At 40.4% G+C, this 26394-nt stretch overlaps 1 protein-coding gene across 1 annotated transcript in view; it reads right to left on the bottom strand.

Annotated features, from left to right (window-relative positions):
- Positions 1-26394, bottom strand: part of LOC100876623 (uncharacterized) — a 288061-nt gene that overhangs the window by 191684 nt on the left and 69983 nt on the right. Inside the window, exon 2 of the mRNA XM_076535286.1 lies at positions 23865-23958. The gene's annotated coding sequence lies outside the window, so the exon portion shown is untranslated. The remainder of the gene's footprint in view (positions 1-23864; positions 23959-26394) is intronic.

Below are 26394 nucleotides of genomic sequence, written 5' to 3'. Positions count from 1 at the left end.
TAAACCTTGAATAATTTTAGTAAGCAACAAGCTTGTTCAGAGCTCAAAGACAACTAATACAATACCAATCTCTTTCACACAAAAATTAGCTATTAACCATTTCTCATAGATAATAAAAATCAGATACCTTGAATAAAAGAAACCTTGAATAATTTTAATAACAGAGTAAATTTTATAACAACAGTAATAAACTGCTAAAGTTACATTTCGACTGCAGTTGGTGTTATAATCCGCTCTTAAATAAATAAACCCCTCGAGGCCAGTTACCGAGCCACTCTTCATCCAGCATGCTAGAATTACCATCTCAATAGTACTTGGCAATTCAACGAAAGATGGTAACTAGATATATCGTAAATTTCGTGACTAGCTACTCTAGACTCTGCGCAAGGAAGATAAAATCTGAACGAGCTGCAGTAACGCGTTACTTCGACCGAAGAGACCTACCAGCTCGTTATCAGCTCTTCCGCAAAGGATTTACCAAAAGAGCCATCGATATTTATAGCACCTCTCCGCCATGTATTCTTCAAGTGCTACTCGTTTCTTTTTTCGCGATAGATCTCACGTATCGTTTCAACAGTACATCACTCGATTATCGCCGAGAATCATCGCGCGAAAGCAATTGCTTCCTTCTTGTCGTTCACTTGCACGCGAACGCGATCAATCACGGTCTTACTTATCGTGATTAATCGCGACGCGCGAGACTACTAACGTGAGCAAAATCGCGATACAGACAACTTAACTTTCTGACGAAAGATTAAAACGAGTAATAAAACTGTTCGCTATAAAACTTGTTTTCATTTTGGCTGTTATCAAACTCTTGCGTTGCTCTGAAGGGGTTGTGAATTAAATTCTGCGATATACTGATGCTCTTTTGCAAAAGACTGATTTGGATCGATTTCACTCGGTTATAGATAGATTTACGTCAATTTTAAACCAAATTGGTTTAGTATTGATTACAAGCTGGTTTGAATTCGTTTAAGTTAGTACAAATTGTTCTTGATCGGTTTAGATCGGTCTTAGTCGGCCCACATCGGTGCTGATTGGTTCAGGTCGGTCTTCATCGGCCCACATCGGTGTTGATTGGCTCACGGTGGCCTTGGTTAGTACGTATGGGTGTTGATCGGGTCAGCTTGGTCTTGATCGGTCCACGTCGGTGTTGATCGGTTCAAGTCGGTCGTGGTCGGTCAACGTCGGTGTTGATTGGTTAATGACGATCTTGGGCACACCACATCGGTGTTGATCGGTTCAAGTCGGTCCTGGTCGGTCAACGTCGATGTTCATTGGTTGATGACGGTCTGGACACTCCACATCGGTATTGATCGGTTCAAGTCGGTCGTGGTCGGTCAACGTCGGTGTTCATTGGTTGATGACGGTCTTGGGCACTCCACGTCGGTGTTGATCGGTTCAAGTCGGTCTTGGTCGGTCAACGTCGGTGTTGATTGGTTGATGACGTTCTTGGGCACTCCACGTCGGTGTTGATCGGTTCAAGTCGGTCTTGGTCGGTCAACGTCGGTGTTGATTGGTTGATGACGGTCTTGGGCACTCCACATCGGTGTTGATCGGTTCAAGTCGGACCTGGTCGGTCAACGTCGGTGTTGATTGGTTAATGACGGTCTTGAGCAGTTCACATCGCTGTTGATCGGTCCAGCTCGATCTTGATCGGTCCACATCGCTGTTGATCGGCCCAGCTCGGTCTTGATCGTTCCATATCGGACTTGCTCGTTCCAGGAGGTTGTTGATTGGTCCAACTCGATCTTCATCAGTGCATAATGGTTCAAACCGGTCGAAATCGATATAAGTCAGTCTGAATAGATTTAAATTGACGCAAATCGAACCAGTTTCAAAGTAACCAAACATGATCCAAGTCATTGCGAATTTTGTAACACAAAATGGAACAGTTTACACACCTAAGAGCTTCCTACGATAAAATTAAAAAATCTGAACTTCAAAAAATTTGTGAAATAGAGAGAATGACCAGTGTCAGTTAAATCGTAAGGATGAAGGAAGTAAAAAAGTGAAATTTATAACAGAGACATTTGGTACAGGGTTGCAAGTTGCAGCAGCTAATAAATCGCGTCGATTGCATGTTCCAGAAAGTAGGAAAACACAATCAAGTAACAAAGAACGGCAAGATTTCCAGGAGCAATTTAGTAGTGTAGCCGTGGAGGAGTGGCATCTCTGAACGTATTGTCTACGAGTGACGATAAATACGCGAAATTAACGCGCTCATTCGACTCGTCGAGCAGGCGAACGTTTTCATCCGGATATTTTCCGAACAAAAGAGCGTCGAAACGAGAGAGAACAAAAACGATCCCGCGGGACTCGTCAGCCAATAAAGAGCGTTAATAACGATAATCGGCAAGGAGTGGGGATGAACTCTATCAGATGCATTATCTGTAATTTTTTGCGGTGTGTGTTCGTAAACATATACTTATTAGCGAGTATAGAGTGGATTCGGAAACAGATAACGTTGGGTTAAAACGATAATTACGAGTGCACGTTTGGGGATACGTGCACACATACACGCGAACGTACACACAGATCGATGCAATTATTCTTCGTGACATTTTTCCTGTGGCTGTGAAAATACGCGTCCGCGAAATTTTGCGCTGGGAATTGCGTGTAAAACGAAAGCTGCCATGCTCGAAAGTTATTCGTTGCCGATATCGCTGGATGAATCGATTTATTTCGTCGCTATTGGGAACGATATATTCGAAAAACGCCCGTTTTGTACATGGATAATATTGCCGTGGCTTTTTATTTGCATTCTATTTCGCCGGCTATCTGATTGTATTCATAAATCACAGCACGCGAATTTAGCCGCGGAACAGATTGTTTCGGAAGCTTTGCTTTTGCGCGGTAAAATGTCTCGGAACGTGCGCCTTCGTATGCATGATAGTATCGATGTCGTACCTTTGTGGCGAGCACACGGATTTACTGCTTTTACGTTTGGGAATATTGAGATTTCACGCGATGTGATGAAATCTGGTTTGGAAAGTTGGAAATTTAGGAATTTGGTCATTTGGACATTCAGAGATTTTAAACTTGATGGACATAAAATTGAAATTGTAGATGTTGGAAATTAGGCAGTCAGTAATTTACAAATTTATAAAATCAGGAATTTAGACATTTAAGAACTGAGGAACTGAGGAACTTTGGAAACTAAGAATCTAGAAAATTGAGAACCCTGGAACATAGGAACCTATGAATCCAGGAACTTAAGTGACTAAGAAACTATGAAGCCATGAATCCAGGAACCTAGGAACTTAGGAACCTGGAAAGCTAGTAATCTAGAAATCTTGAAACCTAAGAATCTAGGAATCTAGGAATCTAGGAACCTGTGAATCTAGAAACCAAGAAATTTAGAAATCTAGAAATGTAGAAATCTAGAAGTGTAGAAATTTAGAAATCTAGAAATCCAGAAACCTAAAAATCCACCAACCCACCAATCCACCAATCCACCAATCCACCAATCCACCAATCCACCAATCCACCAATCCACCAATCCACCAATCCACCAATTCACCAATCCACCAATCCACCAATTCACCAATCCATCCATCCATCCATCAATCTATCAATCCACCAATCCATCAGTCCATCAATTCACCAATCCACCAATCCACCAATCCATAAATCTAACACCTCTAGAATCTATATTCCGCGTCTGACCAAACACACGCTCTTCCACTGCAGTTATTAAATTTACATTAGCCACCCTCATATTTCTCAAAGAACAAACAAAGATAGCAAACGAGGTCAAGGTATAACAATGGAAAGAATACCACCAATTTGCTATTATCAGCGGTATGTACAGAGAATATAATTGTTTCCGAATGAAACCCAGGAGTACCGCTGCAAGTGACTGATACGAAATAGAGAAGAACACAAGCGAAATAAATTCCTTCTCTGCTGCGGAGGCGAATTCGCTCCTGCCACACCCCGGTTCAAGATAATAAGCTAAATAATTAATTCTCGGAATAATTCGCGAGCGTTTAAGTAAATTCACTGAAGCAGAATGCAAACGACTAAGGAACAGCGCGCGTAAAAGGAAGAAGGAGCTTAAGAGAGAAAATTTAGATTGCAGCTTTTCGAAAATCAAGACGCCGTTGTTTCGCTTTGTGTAACGAACACTTAACTCTCTATCCTTCGCAAACAAAATGCCCTATCCTGGGACACTAACTCGATTGATTATATTTCAAGTATAAAAGCATTTTATAGAAACTTTCTTCAAGTATTTTCAGAAAGAATAATATAAAAAAATTCACAGATGAAGTTAAATTACTATGTGATGTACAAAATTTGTCAAGCCATTTGATTACAATTTTTTATTATAATTTTTCACTGCAATTATCTTGCATTAATAATAGATTATGCTGATTTTGAAGTACTCCCAATGTCGATTAATTTACAATTGCCAAGTTTTAATTCAATTGTATGAGAACCTAGGTGCAGTCTACCGTCTGGTGTATCGTCGACCTCTACTCCTGTCTCGTGTATTCGGTAATTGTATTATAAGAGGATTGAAAAGTTGCATGGGTAAACTTCTTAAGTAGCTATTACCCGCGAGATGTTCCTTACCAAATGATATTGTCTATCTTCTTATCACGTTAAGTCGCGAAACCTCTTTACGTCCGATAACGTGTTCGAAAACTTCCAAAACATCGTTCCTCCTTGTTTGCGGTTTTCGACAGATTTACTCGCGCAGAATTATCGCCGCTGTAAAAGCACGTATGCGGGTATCTCGCAGAACATAAAAACTGTAGATTCGAAAGTTTCGAGCATTCAGGAAAAACATCGAACAGCGAGATCTTCAGGGATCAGTAGAGTTTTTAAAGGTATTGCAAGATTTTCTTTTTGGACGCTTATATTTTGGGTTTGTGGAACATTTCTGTACCTATTCTGTACTTGACACACTGTGTATGTAGATAGGTGGAGTGATATTTAAAAATTAATCCTAAAGTTTGTTAAAAATTCCGGAGTAATACAGAAACCGTTTCGATTCCATTAAACTCTAATAAACGTGTAGTACCTCTTTCCCTAATTCCCAATCCTCCAATATCTCAATATTATCCACGTTAATTTAAGTACTTTCCGATCGGACGTCCAAGCAAAAAGCTTACAAGTAAACAAAATCATAAATCCTTGCAATCTAGCAATAAAAATAAATCTGTAAGGGATTAATTCTGCCAATAAACGCGTCGAATGATTTATCTAGAATTGTCACGAACGTTCTCGGTACATCGGTGCTTCCCGTAAGAATGCCTAAGCAGCGTTAATCGGCGTTCCGCGTCTAATCGTGCTCGAGGAAGTTGTAAGCGGGCAAGGGGGTACCCGAAGCTGACGCGCAACAGGGAGCACCGTGTACCGAGTATTGTTCGTTGGTTCGCGAAACAATGGGCCTCTCGCTTCATTCATCCGTCTACAATTACATGAAATTAATGGAAACGAAAGTCAGGATCTCGGGGGGTGAAAGGTGTTCAGCGAGTGGAACGTCGGCGTTTCATTGTTCGTTACGCGTTCCCTGTGATCTTGATTAATCGAAACACCGCCACGCGACGAGTACGCTCGCGCCCATTATTCGCGAACACGCGTGCTGCCAATCTGCACTCGTCAAATATTTGCCCGAATATTCGATTAACGGATGCAACGGGAAAAACGATGGCTTCTTTTGTTGCCCGCATTTTTACATTCCCCAAAACCGACGGAAATTTTCCTGTCGCCAGAAATATTTTCGACCGCGAGACGCCCCGTTTTTCTAAGCTCGAACATTGCTGGAATCGCGATGATTAATTAATTGCCGGTGTGATTAATTAGTCGCGCGTTTTTGCTCGACGAAGAACGATTTCTCTTTGATACCGATGGATCTTTTGTGCACGTTATTTTTTTACTTTTTTATTATTAATATTATTTTATTTTCAATCAATTTTCACGGTTTGTTGACATTCTCTGTAAGGGGAAATTTCACCCTTTGAGCATGGACTTTTAATTAAATTCAAGCTGCTACGTTCAAGTTGCGTGAGCTAGTTCACATTCCGTGCTAATGAAAGTGAAAAATTTCTGTCAACTTCATACTTCGTCACTTTGTACTAATTACTACCTCTGCACAAATATTGCATTAAATTACCAGCAATCTTCATTAACGTGTTCGGACAAAGGAATTCTGATCCGTCATGACAATCATTTTCGTAATAATGAACGATTAACGCGATTTTCATTCCGGCTTCAAAGCGGTATATTATAAATGGCTGTCGTGTGATCAATTGATCTTGATATTCAAAAACTATTCGACACGCAATCTATATGCAAACAGTTCGCAACGGGGCAACGCAATAATCAGCCCTTTTATATTATCCAAAGCGTTTATTCAAACATCTGTCACAAAATGCCACGATAGGTCATCGATTTTGTCCAACGCCGTTACAAAAGCTGCACTGTTTGAAATCGCGCGACGCGGCAACCAGGTCACCGTACTGAATAGTGTGTAACGTTTTAATTAGAGTAAAACGTTGCAGAGGCTTCCGGATGTCCGCTTCTGTTCGCGATTTTTGTTCCCCTCCCCGTTTAACGGCGACAAGCTCTTCCTCGTTTCTTTCTCCGCGTCAACGTCGGAGCAGCGGTGATTTTTTTCACCCCTCGGGTGGCGAGTAAGGAGGAAAATAAAGGAGACGATCCGCGTCGGCAAAAACCGGGTCAATTTCGGTTTTTATGGTTCGATGTTACCAAACGAGTTTCCATGGAAATACATCTGACAGGCAAAGCGGAAGTCCTCGCAAGACGATCGTTGACGTTCGCTCGTTGAATTTATGAAATACGACGGCCTATTTTGTACATTTAAATCCGACCGACTTTAACTTGCAAATGCTGTCCCGCGGCCGCATTTAAAACGCTACGAATTTGAATAGCTGCGCGCGACGATTAGGAAAAGTCACCACGGTTTTGCCTCTCTGCCGCGCTGCGAGAAGAAAACGTTTTTTAATTTGTACATTTTTTACTCAGCCATTAGTGACTCACAGAAATGGGGAAAAAATTTGAAACGGGGACAATTTGATGGTTGGAAGATGTGTATTTGACAATTCGAAAATTTCAGAAGTTGAATATTCAGCAATACATGTATCCATTCGATGTATTGATTTATTGACCTGTCAGTCTATCGATCTATTGATCTATGTATCTGTCGATCTGTGGATCTACCAATGTATCAATGTACCAATCTACCAATGTACTAATGTATGAGTCTACCAATGTACTAGTGTACCAATCCACCAATGTAACAGAATACCAATGTATTAGTATACTAATGTACCAATGTACCAATATACCAATGTACCAATGTACCAATGTACCAATGTACTAATATACCAATCCACCAATGTACCAGCATACCAATGTATTAATATACTAATGTACTAATGTACCAATATACCAATGTACCAATGTACTAATGTACCAATGTGTTAATGTACAAATGCATTAATCTACGAATTTGCCAGTATACTAGTGTACCAATGTACCAGTGTACTAATTTATCAATGTGGTAATCTACCACTGTGTCAAATTACCACTGTGTCAAACTACCACTGTGTCAAACTACCACTGTGGCAATCTACCCCTGTGGCAATTCACCACTGTGCCAATCTACCACTGTGTCAAACTATCACTGTGTTAATCTACCACTGTGTCAATCTACCACTGTGTCAATCTACGACTGTGTCAATCTACCACTGTGTCAATCTACCACTGTGTCAAACTACCACTGTGTCAAATTACCACTGTGTCAATCCATCACTGTGGCAATCTACCACTGTTGCAATCCGCCACTGTGTCCAACTATCACTGTGTGAATCTACCACTGTGGCAATCCACCACTGTGCCAATCTACCACTGTGGCAATCTACCACTGTGCCAAACTACCACTGTGGCAATCTACCCCTGTGGCAATCCACCACTGTGCCAATCTACCACTGTGTCAAACTATCACTGTGTTAATCTACCACTGTGTCAATCTACCACTGTGTCAATCTACGACTGTGTCAATCTACCACTGTGTCAATCTACCACTGTGTCAAACTACCACTGTGTCAAATTACCACTGTGTCAATCCATCACTGTGGCAATCTACCACTGTTGCAATCCGCCACTGTGTCCAACTATCACTGTGTGAATCTACCACTGTGGCAATCCACCACTGTGCCAATCTACCACTGTGGCAATCTACCACTGTGCCAATCTACCACTGTGTCAAACTACCACTGTGTCAAACTACCACTGTGTCAATCTACCACTGTGCCAATCCACCACTGTGCCAATCTACAACTGTGCCAATCTATGCATTTACCAATCTGCCAAGCCACCAGTCTACCAAGCCACCAATCTACCAAGCCACCGATCTACCAAGCCACCGATCTACCAAGCTACCAATCTATCAATTTACCGACGCATCAATCCGCCAATCTACCAATCTATAAAATCACCAACTTATCCATCTACAAGCAAATCAGTAAGCACCTAAATTTGGAAGTGTAGAACTTACAAATACCCAAATCCCCGTCAAGATAAATATATTTGAAAAATATGTCTCGGATGATTGTCGCAAAGATAAAATGAAATATGTAGGAATGTTAAAAACGATGGAAGATGGCGTTTAGTCGCAAATGACGGCGTTTCATCTATCTAAATTATCGTCGGTGTACAGGGAAACGACCCTGTCGGTAGATCCGTAGTATAATACGACGTGGACGTTATCGGTATCGTAACTCGGTTGTATACATCGAATACCTGTTCGCCTACAGGATTGGATAGCGCCAATCCTGAATTGGTCGTGGTGGTGGGACAGTGGTTTGGTCATCTCCAGATTTGATCCCCGGTGTCCAAGCCTCCCTACGGGAACACGTCAAAGCTGTCGAACATCGGTCGACAAACACGTGGATTCGCCCCGTCCACGCATTGTGGTAACGTTAGAACGGATCAAAGCCAACGTCGCGTCGACCTCCTGACATCGTTCCTCTTCCCTCTTTCTACGTTATTTTATCACCCGTCGAACTTTCAATTCACGTTCCCACACTTTTATACTTTTCAACTTTCGTTTCTTCGCTGCAAAGTTATCGCACCATTTCGTCGTAAACCTCGTTCTCCCGTTCTCAGTTTTAAGAGAATACTCGATGAAAGTTCTGCGATACGTAAAATTGTACGGGTGTATATCGTGACTTTAATATTTGTCCATGAGGACTCTGAAATTATGAAATAATTATTTTTACAGCGAAAAAATGAAACGAATTGTCGTTACTTTTTTAACGAAATTGCGTTTGTAGAATATGAATAACAAATTAATTTCTACATCTACCTCATCATCCGGCATGACGGTTCACATTCTAGCAGAAGCATTATTCGCAAATGGGCAATTACATTTCCGATTTGTATAACGAATTCCATGTTTATGTTGCGGCATTAATTATCGCGAATGTTGCGATTGATTCGAGTATGGTTGCTAATTGCGACATTCGTAAGCCATGAATGGATCGATGATTGATTCGTAAACCATTTACTATCCCATTTTAACCGCCCAATTTCGATATCTAATTTCGCGGACCAAATCTCGTTCCGCGTAAATCTACAGTCGCGTACTCGAGCGTGTTCTCGTTATTAAACGTTCGAGAAGAACGGTAAGCGTCTTCCGCGGGATCGTTCTCGTAAAACGGCATTTCGAAAGAAATTTTCCTGTCGTTTGGCTCGAATCGTCTTCGAAATTGCTGCGTCTCGGGCTGCAGTGTCTTGTTTAGGAATTGCCGTTCCGTTTGCCGCGAGACGCGCATATTCACCGCGATCGAGGTAATAATACAGATTCCCGCTTACGATCCTATTCGACCTCGCGACGAGAAAGAATAACGCAAATTTGATGACAGCCGCATGCAAACGACCTGCCATTCTCGTTCACGACCAAATCGAAATTTCTTTTTGTTTCGTGCCGGAGTAAACCTATTCCGCGTAAAGTCACGGTGCTAGAAAACTCGTTGCGGGAGATCCGCGTCGACGATGGTAATCTGTAACAGATAATACGCAATTCAATCTCTGCGTGCTCTTCACGATTGTTCTTTTCTGAACCTCCGATACCTACTTTTCTTTAGGTACACATTTTCTGAAGCATTTTCTACTTTTTGGGTTTAACTTTTTCTGGCATTCAACTTTTATTGAGTAGTGGGCTCCAAAATTTAGCTACGTTTACATTCTTCTTAGGCCCAAATTTTTCTTAACTCAACGATATTTTTATATCGTTAGATTTCTATGGTTTCAATTTTTCAATTTTTCAATTTTTCGATTTTTCAATTTTTCAATTTTTCAATTTTGCAATTTTTCAATTTTTCAATTTTTCGATTTTTCCATTTTTCAATTTTTCAATTTTTCAATTTTTCAATTTTTCAATTTTTCAATTTTTCAATTTTCTAATTTTCCAATTTCTTAATTTCCCAATTCCCCAATTTCCCAATTTCCTAATTTTCCAATTCCCTAATTTTCTACTTATCTAATTCCCCACTTCCCTAATTCCACACTTCCCTAATCCCCCACTCTCCTAATTTTTCTTAACTCCATATTTTTTATACACGTAGTATTTTTCCTAGATCTGTATTTTTCCTGGATTAAAATTTTTCCTAAAACTAGATTTTAGGAATCAGTTTCTTCTAGATTTTAACTTTTCCTACATTCAAGTATTTTTCAAGTTGAAATTATCCCTAGATCTACTTCTCTATATCTACATTTTCCTCAGATCCAAATTTCCCATAACTCTACATTCCCCATAGGTCCAGTTTGTTCTTAGCTCCATTCTCTTTTCCAGGTTCAATGTTTTCGTAGATTTAAGTTCTGAGGATCAGTTTGTTCTAGATTTGAATTTTTCTTAGGTTCAAACATTCCTTGAATCCACACAAGGGTCTGTTGAACCTACTTAGGGTCAATGTATTTGCTAGCTCTACTTTTTATTTATATCTATAAGTTCAGTACAAGTCTAAATTTTTCATAAGTTCTTCATAAATCTCCTTTCAAAATTATCATTGTATAAATATTCTCCTAATCTGATATTTTTCTAAAAGTACATTTCCCTAATATACAGCGTTCCTCACATCGAAATTTGATTTTAGCTTTCTCCTAAACTACATGCAAGTCCACATTTATGAATAGAAATCAATGTTTACTATTTTTCTGATATTATACGTCTATATTAATGTGCACTAAAAAAATCATTTGCTAGCTCTATTTTTTATCTATATTTATAAGTTCAGTACAAGTCTAAATTTTTCATAAATTCTTCATAAATGTCCTTTCAAAATTATCATTATCTAAATATTCTCCTAATCTAAATTACACCTGGTATTTTTTAAAAGTACATTTCCCTAATGTACAGCGTCCCTCACATCAAAATTTGATTTTAGCTTTCTCCTAAACTACATGTAAGTCCACATTTATGAACAGAAATCAATGTTTGCTATTTTTCTGATATTATACGTCTACATTAATGTGCACTAAAAAAGTCATACAAGCCATGTTTTCCATTGAAACATGGTACATAAAATTTTACTCGGATTATATTAAAAGGGGTTCGCGGAATCACCGGAAAATCTCCGGTCCGAGTTTCCAATATCGAAAAATATTCTGGGTTGAAAAGAGCAATTCGAACAGTACGGTGTTTTCAAAGTGTATACCATAGATATCTGAAAGATACGACTTAATTCAATTCGCCCCTAAAATTTTATCGACGTCCAGTTTCGAACGGCGTATTTACGATCGGTCACTTATCGAACGTAATCTATGTGAACTGCGTCGGTGTGCTTTGTTGTGCACGTGTATGCACGACGGCGGCAATAATGCATCCGCGTATTAGATGACGCTCTGAATGGATCAGAGATAACTTGAACCGAATTCCTGATACATGCATCCATCGCGTGGAGGGGCATCGCGAGAAATGGGAGTCAGAAATTGCTTTTCTGGCAGTATCATGGCTCCATTTATTGGAAAAATTTTCGCTACGTGTGTCCCCGAACGAGCACCTCGTTGCCTCGAAACGTTCGATCGCGATATCGATATCGATCCGCGGCCTGATCTCTCAAGGCGATTTTCCTTCAATTAAAAGCCCATTCCCGTGCCTCGATTCGCTTAGGGACCTTTTTCGCTCTCTGTCCTTTTTTGAGCGATATCTTTTGCGGACGAACACTTGGTGGAAATTAAAATTTGCGTCCAGGGAATTCGACGTATGTTGGCATGACTTGCAAGGCGTCTGGACGACAGAATTGAAAAGGGACCAAAGGGACAACCTGTTTTCGTAGAACATCGATGCCCTGGGAAATACAAATCATATCTCTGACACTTGGACGCTTTGCTCGATTTTTGGCCTCGCGATTCGGATATCCGTTACTTGGTCGACGACACAAATTCTCGCAAGTTTATGGTAACCGTACACAGCATGTCGGAAAAGTAACTTTTTGGCAAAATTCTTTTCTTTTTCTTTAAAAAGTTCCATCATTTTTCCGAAGTAGCGTATGATTAATAATCTCAGAAATCAACATGTCAAAGAAAAACGGTAAAGAACTTACACGCGTTATCTGTCAACTTCTATAAAAATCTATCTGAGAGAAATAACGAATCGCGTTACAGCTTGACAACGCGCGCGATACATGAAAACCGAAACCTTTCATAAAGGGACAAATTGTCGTTCGAAACTCGATTGCAGGAACTTAAACGGTCGGCAAGCGACAGCTTTGTAAAAAAAAGGGTAGAATGAATACATAAACGTAACCAGATTGAACGTGGACGGATTACGCGAGATTACATAAAACGCGTTAAATGCGAGGTCGTTATTTCGCGTTAAACGTGTCCGATGTACAATGTATGTTTTCGAAGAGACGACTCTTTTATCCGTCGTAATCCAATTAAGCCGAAAGTTGATTAAAAAATTTCAAAGCAAACGTTAAACGAACCGAACGGCTGAAAGCATTTGCAGGGAAAATTTTGCGAGAGACGCGGGCAAATATCAATTCTTTGCGCCCCCGCGTGCGAAATTAAAATCCGGGGGGAGATTTAAGTTCGAAAAGTGGCGCGTTAACGCGAGCCGAGAATTACGGGAAGGCCATTCAACGACCAATTATACGTGAATTAGAGAATCCCGTGTCATTCTTAAGAGGGTAGATATTCTTCGGATTAAAACGTTTTCTTAATTAAAGCAGAACATTTTACTGCCCGGTGCTGAACGATCAATTATTCCAATTATCCTCCTGAATTCCGCGCAGTTTAACATCACTTTTGTGTACGTCGTTATAAATCCAGTCGGAGTAAAATGTCCTCGGGAAAAAACGAAGGGATAGGCAGATTTGAAAGCGGTTTACTTTGGAAGTGTAAAGATCATATGTATTATTTCCCAATTTCGTAATTTCCGAATTCTATAATTTCCCACTTCCCTAATTTCCCACTTTTCTAATTCCCCACTTCCCTAATTTCCACTTTCCTAATTTTCCACTTCTCTAATTTCCCACTCTCCTAATTTCCCATTTTCCTAATTCCCCACTTCCCTGATTTTCCGTCTCCCTAATTCCCCATCTCTCTAATTCCCCACTTCCCTAATTTCCCACTTCTCTAATTTCCCACTCGCCTAATTCCCCACTTCTCTAACTTCCTACTTCTCTAATTTCCCACTCTCCTAATTCCCCACTTCTCTAATTTCCCAGTTTCTTAATTTCCCACTCTCCTAATTCCCCACTTCTCTAATTTCCCACTCTCCTAATTTTCCATTTTCCTAATTCCCCACTTCCCTAATTTCCCGTCTCCCTAATTCCTCATCTCTCTAATTCCCCACTTCCCTAATTTCCCACTTCTCTAATTTCCCACTCGCCTAATTCCCCACTTCTCTAACTTCCTACTTCTCTAATTTCCCACTCTCCTAATTCCCCACTTCTCTAATTTCCCAGTTTCCTAATTTCCCACTCTCCTAATTCCCCACTACCCTAATTTCCCATTTTCCAAATTCCCCACTTCCCTAATTTCCCGTCTCCCTAATTCCCCATCTCTCTAATTCCCCACCTCCCTAATTTCCCATCTTCTTAATTTCCCACTCTCCTAATTGCCCAACCCCTAATTCACCACTTTCCTAATTTCCCATATTTCAAATTCCCCACTTCCCTAATTCCCCATCTCTCTAATTCACCACTTCCCTAATTTCCCATCTCCCTAAGTCCCCACCTCTCTAATTCCCACTTCCCTAATTTCTCATCTCCCTAATTCGAAAAAAACGAAGGCACACTACGACAACTTTAAAGGCGGTTTACTTCGGAAGTGTAAAGATTATACGTATTTAAACAAAGTCCTGTCATTGCTATTAACATACAAACAGGCAAAATTACAGCACAGAGGGTGGCACTCGTGCACACAAACTTTCATTAACCTCACAAAATAGAAAAAGATACTCCTAATATTTTTAATACCGTATCTACAAAAGTAGATTTCAGAAATTGTTAAGAAAAGAAGTAATGTAAAATTCAAGATAAAAGTAGGTAAGGAAAAACTACAGATGTAATCGTGAAATTCTCAAGCACATCCTTGCAAAAATTTAAGGTGGGCAATAAACATTTGAACATTATTCGTTTTAGATAAGAGTTGCAGTATTTACGGCTTGCTCAACAAAAGCTTGCATCGTGTGCTGTATTCTACCTTCTGCGCCACGATTTTATCTGTATTTTCACTTCTTAATATTTGAAACCGTAGACAAGACTGCATTGTGCACCCGAAAACCATTAAAAACACTTTTCTTGTAGTTTATGCTTTTAAACTTGTTTTAAGGTCACTTGTCTCTTTGTGGACGTCGAAAACGGGTTCATCTCTCAATCTTCATATATTTTTATCGGCTCTCTATTATATTGTTATCAGCAATTTTTATATATTTTTTAAATTGCTATTTTTATATATTTATATCACCAATCTAATATACTGTCATCATCAATTTTTATATATTTTTTAAATTGCAATTTTTATATATTTTTTTCACCAGTCATTGTATATTTTTACCTCTCAATTTTTATATATTTTTTTCACCAATCATTGTATATTTTTACGCCTCAATCTTTATATATTTTTTCACCAATCATTGTATATTTTTACCCCTCAATCTTTATATATTTTTATCAAAAATTTTTATTCATTTTTATCACCAATCTTTATACATTGTTATTGTAAATCTAAAGTAATATTGACAATGTTAAAAATATTGACAATGATGATAATATTCACAGTGTTGATAAAATTGACACTGCTTATAATATTTATAATGTTAAAAATATTGACAATATTGATAATATTAACAATGTTGATAATATTGACTATGTTGATACTACTGACAATGTTGACAATAATGAGAACGTTAAAAATATTGACAATGATAATATTCACAATGTTGAATATTTTCATCCCCAAAATTTATATACTTTTATCCCCAAATATTTATATGAACGTTAAAACGCCTTCCATAAGTGTCCCACTTTATCAGAAGCATTCGGAAGTCATCGAACGGATCAAAGTGGATATAATCGCGCGTTGATTGATTCGATCGACCACGCAATTATACCGGTACCCCTCACCTAATGTCTTATCAGCCTATCCTTCCCAATCAACCCAAGCCCCCCAGCTAAATTAATTGAACAGTATAATGATCGGTAATCAACGAATCAATCCCGGCATTAATCAACGATAATAACTAGAATATGGAGGAACAATGAGGCGTACATTGTACTGCAAATACAAACTAGGTCCATTTTGAAAATTGCCTTTTCTAACAATAGATTCCAATAATTCTACTTCTACTAATAACTCCCAGATATCCTTACTGAAATAACCCTTAACTTACTCGAATAATCTTTGGGTTATACTCCTAGCGTCGTAATTCCGCGCGCTATAATTCCATGCACCATATTTCCAAATTGCGTAGCAATTCTAACTGTAGTGAATTCTACGCGCTGCGAATTCTACGCGCCGTAATTCCACGCACTGTGAATCCTACGCGCCGTAATTCCACGCGGCATAACTCCACGCGTCGTAATTCTACGCACTGCGATTCCACGCGTCGCGAATCCTTCGCTCCATTATTCTACGCATTATGAATTCTACGTTGTACTTCCACGCGTTGTACTTTCACGCGTGGTATCTCCACGCGTCGTACTTTCACGCGCCGTACTTCCACGCGCCGTAATTCCATGCATGGTAATTCCATGCGTGGTAATTCCATGCGTTGTACTTCCACGCGTGGTATCTCCACGCGTCGTACTTTCACGCGTCGTACTTCGACGCGCCGTAATTCCATGCATGGTAATTCCATGCGTGGTAATTCCATGCGTTGTACTTCCACGCGTGGTATCTCCACGCGTCGTACTTTCACGCGCCGTACTTCCACGCGCCGTAATTCCATGCATGGTAATTCCATGCGTGGTAATTCCATGCGTTGTACTTCCACGCGTGGTATCTCCACCCGTCGTACTTTCACGCGTCGTACTTCGACGCGCCGTAATTCCATGCATGGTAATTCCATGCGTGGTAATTCCATGAGTGGTAATTCCATGCGTGGTAATTCCATGCGTGGTAATTCCATGCGTGGTAACTCCATGCGTTGTACTTCCACGCGTCGTACTTCCACACACAGTAATTCCATGCGTGGTATCTTCACGCGTTGTATTTCCACGCGCCGTACCTCCACGCGCCATAATTCCACGCATCGTAACTCTACGCGTCGCAAATCTCTCGCTCCGTAATTCCACGCGTCGTGAATCCTACGCGCCGTAATACGTGGGAGTGTTCTTATTGTGAGTTTATTGTAGTGTTCTCTTAATATAAGGATAGTTAATAAAACTATATTCCTACATATTTTATAATATACCCTCCTTTATATGCTTCTGTATTTCAGAGAAATAATGATGGAAATTTTGGAGTAAACGAGCTATGAATGCAGTCGAAAACAGTTGCGTACCGTAGATAACGCATAATGCAAACATAATCAGTTACATCTCGATCGGGTAATTAGGTCAGTCCCGTCAATATCGAGCACAATCGAGACCAATTGACCGATCAACCGAATACGATCGCCAAATCGATAAGTCACTTATAGCCTAGCCAGGAGCGACGGCTAAAGAGGCTATAATTCGCCGGGATTAACGACGAACACACGCTACTTCCGTTATAGTAAATACAACTATCAAATGAACCGTCGGATTGAAAATCTGTGTATGTCCAAGGTCTTCGGGCGTGTCTGCACGGAAACTGGAACGCGTGTATCTAGCGCCCTGTTAATTCACCGCCACCCACCCGACGTCAAACAGCTGCGTGCTTTCCAAGTAAACTATACCCGGCCACGTTGCAAGCTCCACTCGCATCCGCGTACACGCGAGCGTGCGCCGCATTCGCAACTGCATTTGCCGCGCGAGCCTAACCTGCTTCCCCGGTTATAAAGCTGATCGGATTTCAAAAAGCTCTGCGGGAGTCGGCCGATTGTTACGACGCGGTAACACTCGCCATGTGAAACAATAACCGGGAATTTAAATGCTCGGATTTTTATCGGATTTGCGTTTATCGATCGATATTGGTAGCTTGGAAGTAATGTTGTCCATCAATTTTGAATTATAGAGGAGGAAACAGGGATGAAGTGAGAAGGGAATTATGGGTGGATGGTGAGGGTAGGATTGGTTGGGGGTTCTATGCAGGATGGGTCTGGTTGAATGCAGCTTAGAGGTCTGTCTGATAATGAGATCCTATGATAAAATTGATGGAGGATCTTGTCAAGGCAGTGTCTAACTAAGAGTCTAATTGAGTGCACCGCTTATAGAGGTCTGTCTGATAATGATATCCTATGATAAAATTGATGGAGGATCTTGTCAAGGCTGTATCTAACCAAGAGTCTATTTGAGTGCACCACTTATAGAGGTCTGTCTAATAATGAGATCCTATAATAAAATTGATAGACAGTCATGTCAAGGCTGGGTCCAACCAAGAGTCTAATTGAGTGCACCACTTATACAGGTCTGTCTAATAATGAGATCCTATAATAAAATTGATAGACAGTCATGTCAAGGCTGGGTCCAACCAAGAGTCTAATTGAGTGCACCACTTATACAGGTCTGTCTGATAATGAGATCCTATGATAAAATTGATGGAGGATCTTGTCAAGGCTGTATCTAACCAAGAGTCTATTTGAGTGCACCACTTATAGAGGTCTGTCTAATAATGAAATCCTATAATAAAATTGATAGACAGTCATGTCAAGGCTGTATCTAACCAAGAGTCTAATTGAGTGCACCACTTATACAGGTCTGTCTAATAATAAGATCCTATAATAAAATTGATAGACAGTCATGTCAAGGCTGGGTCCAACCAAGAGTCTAATTAAGTGCACCACTTATACAGGTCTGTCTGACAAGAAAACCCTATGATAAAATTGATTGGGGAGCTTGTCAAGGCTGTATCTAACCAAGAGTCTAATTGAGTGCACCACTTATACAGGTCTGTCTAATAATAAGATCCTATAACAAAATTGATAGACAGTCATGTCAAGGCTGGGTCCAACCAAGAGTCTAATTGAGTGCACCACTTATACAGGTCTGTCTGACAATAAGACCCTATGATAAAATTGATTGGGGAGCTTGTCAGAATTGGGCCTAACCAAGAGCTTAATCAAGGATCCAATGGAGGGACCAACTGAGAGTAGGTCCATGGGACCAGACTGAAAACTCAACCGAATCGAGGGTGGGTGAAATCACGACCAGGACGAATCGAGGGTAGATTCAATCAGAGATAGGTCCAGAGTGGACTAAGTCGAAAGTAGCTTCAATCGGAAGTGGGATCAGTGGAAATTTAAGAATGCAACCAATCGGTATGTGTCCAATTCAGGGTAGGTGAAATGAAAAATAAGTTCGACCGAGGGTGGGTCCAATAAGTCCACTCAAGAATGAATCTAATCTTATCCTACTGTACACTAATTATGCCAAATCCAAAAATTAGATTCCTAAATCCACCCCTAGAATATCTAAGTTTCTAAATTTCATAATGCTTGAAAATAGATAAACTTGAAACATTGGCCAAAGTGTTAATACGTAGCAATATTATTTGTACTAGACTGGAATTATTTATGGAACAATATTTGCATCTTCTGCTTGAATACCAGAATAATTATAAATGAAAATTTGAGAAAGCATTTGCATCGTCCAGATCGCCATTGGATTCATAAATGCTTCTATAGGCAGTAATGAAACGAATTCCTTCTGTTCCGACGATATTTAACGAAGTTGAAGAAGAGAACAACGATTTAAACGTTGAAATAAATTTCCCGGCACTAGCCTGCATCGTGGCGGTGCTCTCAATTAAACGGAGTTAAGCTTTAATCATTATACGCTCTAATAAACCAGGAATTCCGTATTTCGCTTTGCAAACATCTCGATTTTTCCACGGTTCTCAAGTGGGAACACCAGCTCGACGAAACCGGGAATATAAATTACGCCGTGGTTGGTTCAAACGATATTCGTGCATAGAACCGGTTTAAATATTCACTGCACGATAAACAAACATGGCATTGTCATAAATTCGAACGTTTCCCGAAGCACGTGCTTCATAATGCTGTTATCGCGATCTTTCGTCGCAATTACGCACCGATATTTACCGAAACAAATCTGCAAATGGGTTACGCACCGGTGTGAATAAATTATGGTAAAGTAAGTTAACTTGTGTTACTGGTTAGAAGTGTTATTAGCTGCAACCAGTGATGTTATGCTGATGTCTGTTGGGGAGTCAGTTTGAGAACCTGAGAATTTAGGGGTTGAGAATTTGAGGGTTTGAGGATTTGGGGGGTTGAGAATTGGGGGGGGGGGTTGAGAGTTTGCGGGTTTGAGAATTTGGGGGGTTGAGAATTTGGGGGGTTGAGAATTTGGGGGCTTGAGAATTTGGGGGTTTGAGAATTTGGGGAGTTGAGAATTTGGGGGTTTGAGGATTTGGAAGCTTGAGAATTTGGGACCTTGGAAATTTGGGGGGTTGAGAATTTGGGACATTGGGAATTTGGGGGGTTGAGAATTTGGAAGCTTGAGAATTTGAGACCTTGGAAATTTGGGGGGTTGAGAATTTGGAAGCTTGAGAATTTGGGACCTTGGGAATTTGGGGGGTTGAATATTTGGAAGCTTGAGAATTTGGGACCTTGGAAATTTGGGGGGTTGAGAATTTGGAAGCTTGAGAATTTGGGACCTTGGGAATTTGGGGGGTTGAGAATTTGGAACCTTGGGAATTTGGGGGGTTGAGAATTTGGGGGGTTGAGAATTTGGGGGCTTGAGAATTTGGGGGTTTGAGAATTTGGGGAGTTGAGAATTTGGGGGTTTGAGGATTTGGAAGCTTGAGAATTTGGGACCTTGGAAATTTGGGGGGTTGAGCATTTGGGACGTTGGGAATTTGGGGGGTTGAGAATTTGGAAGCTTGAGAATTTGAGACCTTGGAAATTTGGGGGGTTGAGAATTTGGAAGCTTGAGAATTTGGGACCTTGGGAATTTGGGGGGTTGAATATTTGGAAGCTTGAGAATTTGGGACCTTGGAAATTTGGGGGGTTGAGAATTTGGAAGCTTGAGAATTTGGGACCTTGGGAATTTGGGGGGTTGAGAATTTGGAACCTTGGGAATTTGGGGGGTTGAGAATTTGGGGGGTTGAGAATTTGGGGGCTTGAGAATTTGGGGGTTTGAGAATTTGGGGAGTTGAGAATTTGGGGGTTTGAGGATTTGGAAGCTTGAGAATTTGGGACCTTGGAAATTTGGGGGGTTGAGCATTTGGGACGTTGGGAATTTGGGGGGTTGAGAATTTGGAAGCTTGAGAATTTGAGACCTTGGAAATTTGGGGGGTTGAGAATTTGGAAGCTTGAGAATTTGGGACCTTGGGAATTTGGGGGGTTGAATATTTGGAAGCTTGAGAATTTGGGACCTTGGAAATTTGGGGGGTTGAGAATTTGGAAGCTTGAGAATTTGGGACCTTGGGAATTTGGGGGGTTGAGAATTTGGAACCTTGGGAATTTGGGGGGTTGAGAATTTGGGACCTTGGGAATTTGAGACCTTGGGAATTTGAAGGGTTGAGAATTCGAAAGCTTGAGAATTTGGAAGCTTGAGAATTTGGGACCTTGGGAATTTGGGGGGTTGAAAATTTGGAAGCTTGAGAATTTGGGACCTTGGAAATTTGGGGGGTTGAGAATTTGGAAGCTTGAGAATTTGGGACCTTGGGAATTTGGGGGGTTGAGAATTTGGAACCTTGGGAATTTGGGGGGTTGAGAATTGGGACCTTGGGAATTTGGAGGGTTGAGAATTCGAAAGCTTGAGAATTTGGAACCTTGGGAATTTGGGGAGTTAAGAATTTGGAACCTTGAGAATTTGGGACCTTGGGAATTTGGGGGTTTGAAAATTTGGGAACCTAAGAATTTGGGAGTTTGAGAATTTGAAGGCTTAAGGATTAAGAAATTTGAGAATCAGAAAACTTGAAAATCTAAAAATATAAAATTTCAAGCACCACAACAGCTGAGACCTTCCCATATCGCCTTCGCAGCAGACCACAGTGCTCAATAATTTCCTAGACTTCTTCCTGCACCACTTTCCCTGGAGAAGCCTGACCGACATTACACAAAAGCTCTGATTACGTCAATGACAACTGGCGACTCATTTAAACGTATCCCAGCGCCCACGGCTTCCTCATCAACTGGCAAAGTGCATAATTAGGGGAAACGTATACGCGCAATCAATGCTCACGGTAGATAATGTAATCGACGTTACTTGACGTATGCGCATACTTAACGAAATCACCGTCATCGTGCAATATCAGTGTCCGTTAAATAGGAACGGGTGTATTTTATCGGCCTCGATCGAACGTATCGCGTCACGAATAAATTCAATAGACGCCGGAGCGGGAAGATTGCGATCGCTTTCGATTGCGTATGGACGTCGATATTGTTTCGCAAATGGTGGATAGTTAATTTCGATAGAAATTCATAATGTACGGATCGTTCGTAATTTTAGCCCTGATTGAGGTTAATTGTAGAATTCGATACTTGATGAATGGGGCCAATTTGTATGACTCGTGTGCGATCATTGTTACGTTGTAACGGAGAGACCTAATTGAAAATATACCGAGCATATAGAAAGCAATTAGTCTGCGGTAGAAGTAATTGGTAATATGAAGATTAATAGAATGAAATGCAGAATAGATTTTCAGGATATCGCGATTACGTGTGGTTCATATTTGCATGTTAATTAAAATGCGTTTTGGGGTAAATTGTAAAGAGCGGTGAATCACTGTGAGTCTACCATAAATGAGACATTGAGGAAGAAAGGGATTAATCGAATTTTTTAATTCATTATAATATTAACAAATAGTGTTGAGAGACCATAAACATACTCACTACTTTGATATGTGACACTTTATTAATCTTTCATTGTAGATAAACTATAATCAGGTTCATTCAGTAGAAATCAACGTATATGGTCAGACATCACTAAGACTGCAGAGAGACAAGCACTGAATATTTTCTTCGTTATAAAATTAATAAATAGTGTGGACAAACCATAAACATGCTCATCAATTTAATATGTGACACTCTGTTAGTCTTTCAGTCCACATAAACTGTGATCAGGTACATTCAGTAGAAATCAACGTATATGGTCAGACATAATTCAGATTGCAGAGAAGCAAGTACTGAATTTTTTCTTCGTTATAAAATTAATAAATAATGTTGACAGACCATAAACACACTCATCAGTTTAATATGTAACACTCTATCAGACTTTTATTCAAGATAAACTATGATCAGGTTCATGCAGTAGAAATCAACGTATATAGTCAGACATATATCATTAAGATTGCATAGAGGCAGGTACTCAGTTTAATTTTTAATTTATACGTGTCTTTCATCATTCCACTACAATAAAAACACTCTGAAGTTTCACATTTTTATTCTACCTCTAATTCATTTAAATAATCTTACTAGAGCATCACTTATTAACCTCTTAAGCTATGACGTTCTCAGCAGTTGTCACAGCTAATTAATTATTGCAATATTAAGATAGGTGAACGAAGTTGAAATGTTAAGCCTACTTTGCATGTAGCAACCTTTGTGCAAATTGTAATATCTATTGAACTCGAAATTTAATCCTTGTGCAAATATGATTTGAGTTCTTCACATTTGAACTGCAATGTGCCAGACGAGTCTGACTCCATGAAGGAGTTAAAACAACTAAAAGATTGTCAATCTTATTTGCATCATTCTTATGAATATAACCTGACCTAACCTGACCTAACCTGACCTATAACCTAACCTAACTCAACCATATGAAGCTTAATCACTCTGATCAATCCCAAAATACCAAAGCCTCGTTAGAAGGTACTCCTTCAAACCCAGCAAAATACCCGGCGATTTAACAAGTATGAAATATCTCGGATGGCTTCTCTTTATGACAGGAGTTATTAAGAACGTTGCCAACAATTTCACGGTCCATTGTGCCAGAAAACAGTTTCAGAAAACGTGTGTCGGCGGTGTGTGTTGTCCATATATCTTGGTGCACTATCATCCACGAAATAATACATTACCGCATCGAGACTGGTTCCGCCATACTGTATCGTTCGACCAGCGAAAATAGGCCGAGCTCGTTCACGACAAATTCGTGTCGTTTAATGGTAGCGAAAGATCGTCGAAATAGCTAGCTTTCAAGACGACGTGGAATCGCGCCAAAAACTTTCGACCCAACTCGAAAACGTTTCCCTCGAAGAAAACATCCCCCGTAACTTTCGCACCGGTGACCGACTGCCTTTCCCGGGGAAAAATAATCGGAAAGGGAACTTACCCCGATTCTTCTGTGACCCTAGCCTGTCCGACCTTCGAGCAGGGGATGAATGGAGCATCGGAGGGTCGATATGGCGGTGCTCTATTCCTCCGATCTGGAAACAAAAGGTCAAATAACTTGCGGTCTAGATCTTAACTTATCTAATATATGGACTGACACCATCATTGATTTTTAAGGATTTTTACGGATCTTTGAAGATTGCAGATATTACGGGCGAAGATAAGGACGTTAGAAGTTTGCGTACCTTCCGATTTGGAGACTTTGGAATTCGATGAAGGAGATATTTGGGGAGATGAGAATTCGGGGGTGTAGAAGTTTGCAGATCTAAAGATTACAAGCATTATTTAGGAATCTAGGAGTTTGGTATGTAAGGAAGACCTCCAAATTGCAATTTTGTTATTTGGGATTTTGTTCAGCAATTACAGAATAATCAGTAATAATAAATTATCAATAACATCCACTTCAAGATGTAAGACAAAGAACAGAGGAAGTTCGTAGAAGCAAAGTAAGTGTAATTTATAGTTCGAGATCAGGCGGTGGCAATGAATCGCAGCTGATATCCGAGCCAGTCGACCGATTTTGAAACTCTCTTCGCTGGCAAGCAGTGCAAGATCAAAGTTAGCTCTCTGGTTCGGTGGACCGCAAGGCGATAAAACGTACATCGTTGAAAATGGAGTACGGATATCGGTGTACGTATGCTGTCCGCGTGTTCGAACGTGTTCCCCTGGCAGACGGTACGGGACCGGGTTATCCCGAAACAGGAGACAGAACACCGAAGGGAGATCTCGAGTTTCGACCATCCACCGGAATGATTATACTCACGGCTGCTAGGTGAGAGAGACAATTGCATGGCCTCCGTGTCCCTATCGGTATCGGCCCACGTATGTACATTTACGTGCACGTTCTGTGTAACTCGGTGTATAAGCCGATCAGAAATTGTAACCCGTCAAGTATCGCCGTGTCAAACGCGATACCTGACCAGCTATTTCAATTTCGGGGATTCGGCTGCGAGGGGAGACTCGGAGGAGCTACATCAAGAGAAATTTCCGAATTCTCAATTTTTTAGGTACGCAGATTTTCATTTTTTTGTATCGTTGAGTTTCTATGGTTTCGGATTTTTAACTTCAATTTTTCAATTTTTCAATTTTTCAATTCTTCAATTTTTCAATTTTTCAATTTTTCAATTTTTCAATTTCCTACCTCTCTAATTTTCCAATTCTCAAAATTTCCCAATTCCCTAATTTCCCAATTTCCCACCTCTCTAATTCCCCACTTTCCTAATTCCCTATTTCGCTAATCCCCCACGCTCCTAATTCCCCACCTTTCTAAATTCCCACTTCCCTAATTCCCCACTTCCCTAATTCCCCATCTCCCTAATTCCCCATCTCTCTAATTCCCTACTTTCATAATTTCCCATCTCCCTAATTCCCCACTTCCCTAATCCCCCACTCTCCTAATTCTCCACCTTTCTAAATTCCCACTTCCCTAATTCCCCATCTCCCTAATTCCCTACTTCCATAATTTCCCATCTCCCTAATCCCCCACTCTCCTAATTCCTCACTTCCCTAATTCCTCACTTCCCTAATCCCCCACTCTCCTAATTCCTCATCTCTCTAATTCCCCATCTCCCTAATTCCCCATCTCTCTAATTCCCCATCTCTCTAATTCCCCACTTCCCTAATTTCCCACTCTCCTAATTCCCCACTTCCCTAATCCCCCACTCTTCTAATTTCCCATCTCCCTAATTCCCACTTCCCCAATTTCCCACCTCCCTAATTCCCTAATCCTCGTTCTACATTTTCCCAATATTTTTATCCCGTTCTATCTCGTTAAAATTAAGTCCGAATTTTCGAGGCTGCACAGAACGACCGTGCATACATCTTTTTCGTTTTTCCCAAATTCGAATGATTGGCATATACATTTCCAATACTTCAATGTCCAACGTGAAACGAACGTATCGGTTGATCAAAGTCTCATCCCAATGCAGTATGCACTGCAGAAATTTTTACAATTCACGTTACGAATATTGCAAACATTACTGAAAAGAAATCTACTCTGTCAAAGCCAGATATCGAATTTATCGAATCTTATTGTGAATCAATGTCGAAGTCTACGTCCTAATAGAAAGCAGTCGATATTCACATCTGATGGGATTGTTCATAATCCAGAAATAAAAACACCTACTGGATCATTAGAAAAATTCTAGAGTTCAAAACAAATATTGCAAAATCACAATTCCACCTGAAAACAGTATCTCTGCAGCATACCTTTGAGAACCCCTGAGATTGAACCTCAAAGCACCGAGTGAATCAGCCTATCGTTCAGAATAATTGATCCACAGTATGTTAACACGAGCGGAACAAAAGCCGGTGAAACGGCAATTTCATGAGGAAATGCACGGTCACCTATCACGAATCCTCCGAGTCGAGCGAATCAATCCGCGGCCGCACGTTGCGCAAACGGCAACAAAATCGGAAACAGGACGAAGAGAGTATCTACGCGACCTCTCTAACGCAGAGTGGGATAAAAA

This window comes from Megachile rotundata, chromosome 9, assembly GCF_050947335.1.
Source record: "Megachile rotundata isolate GNS110a chromosome 9, iyMegRotu1, whole genome shotgun sequence".
Lineage (NCBI taxonomy): Eukaryota > Metazoa > Arthropoda > Insecta > Hymenoptera > Megachilidae > Megachile > Megachile rotundata.
Note: the sequence above shows the minus strand (reverse complement) of the source record. Positions and strands in the feature narration are given on the sequence as shown.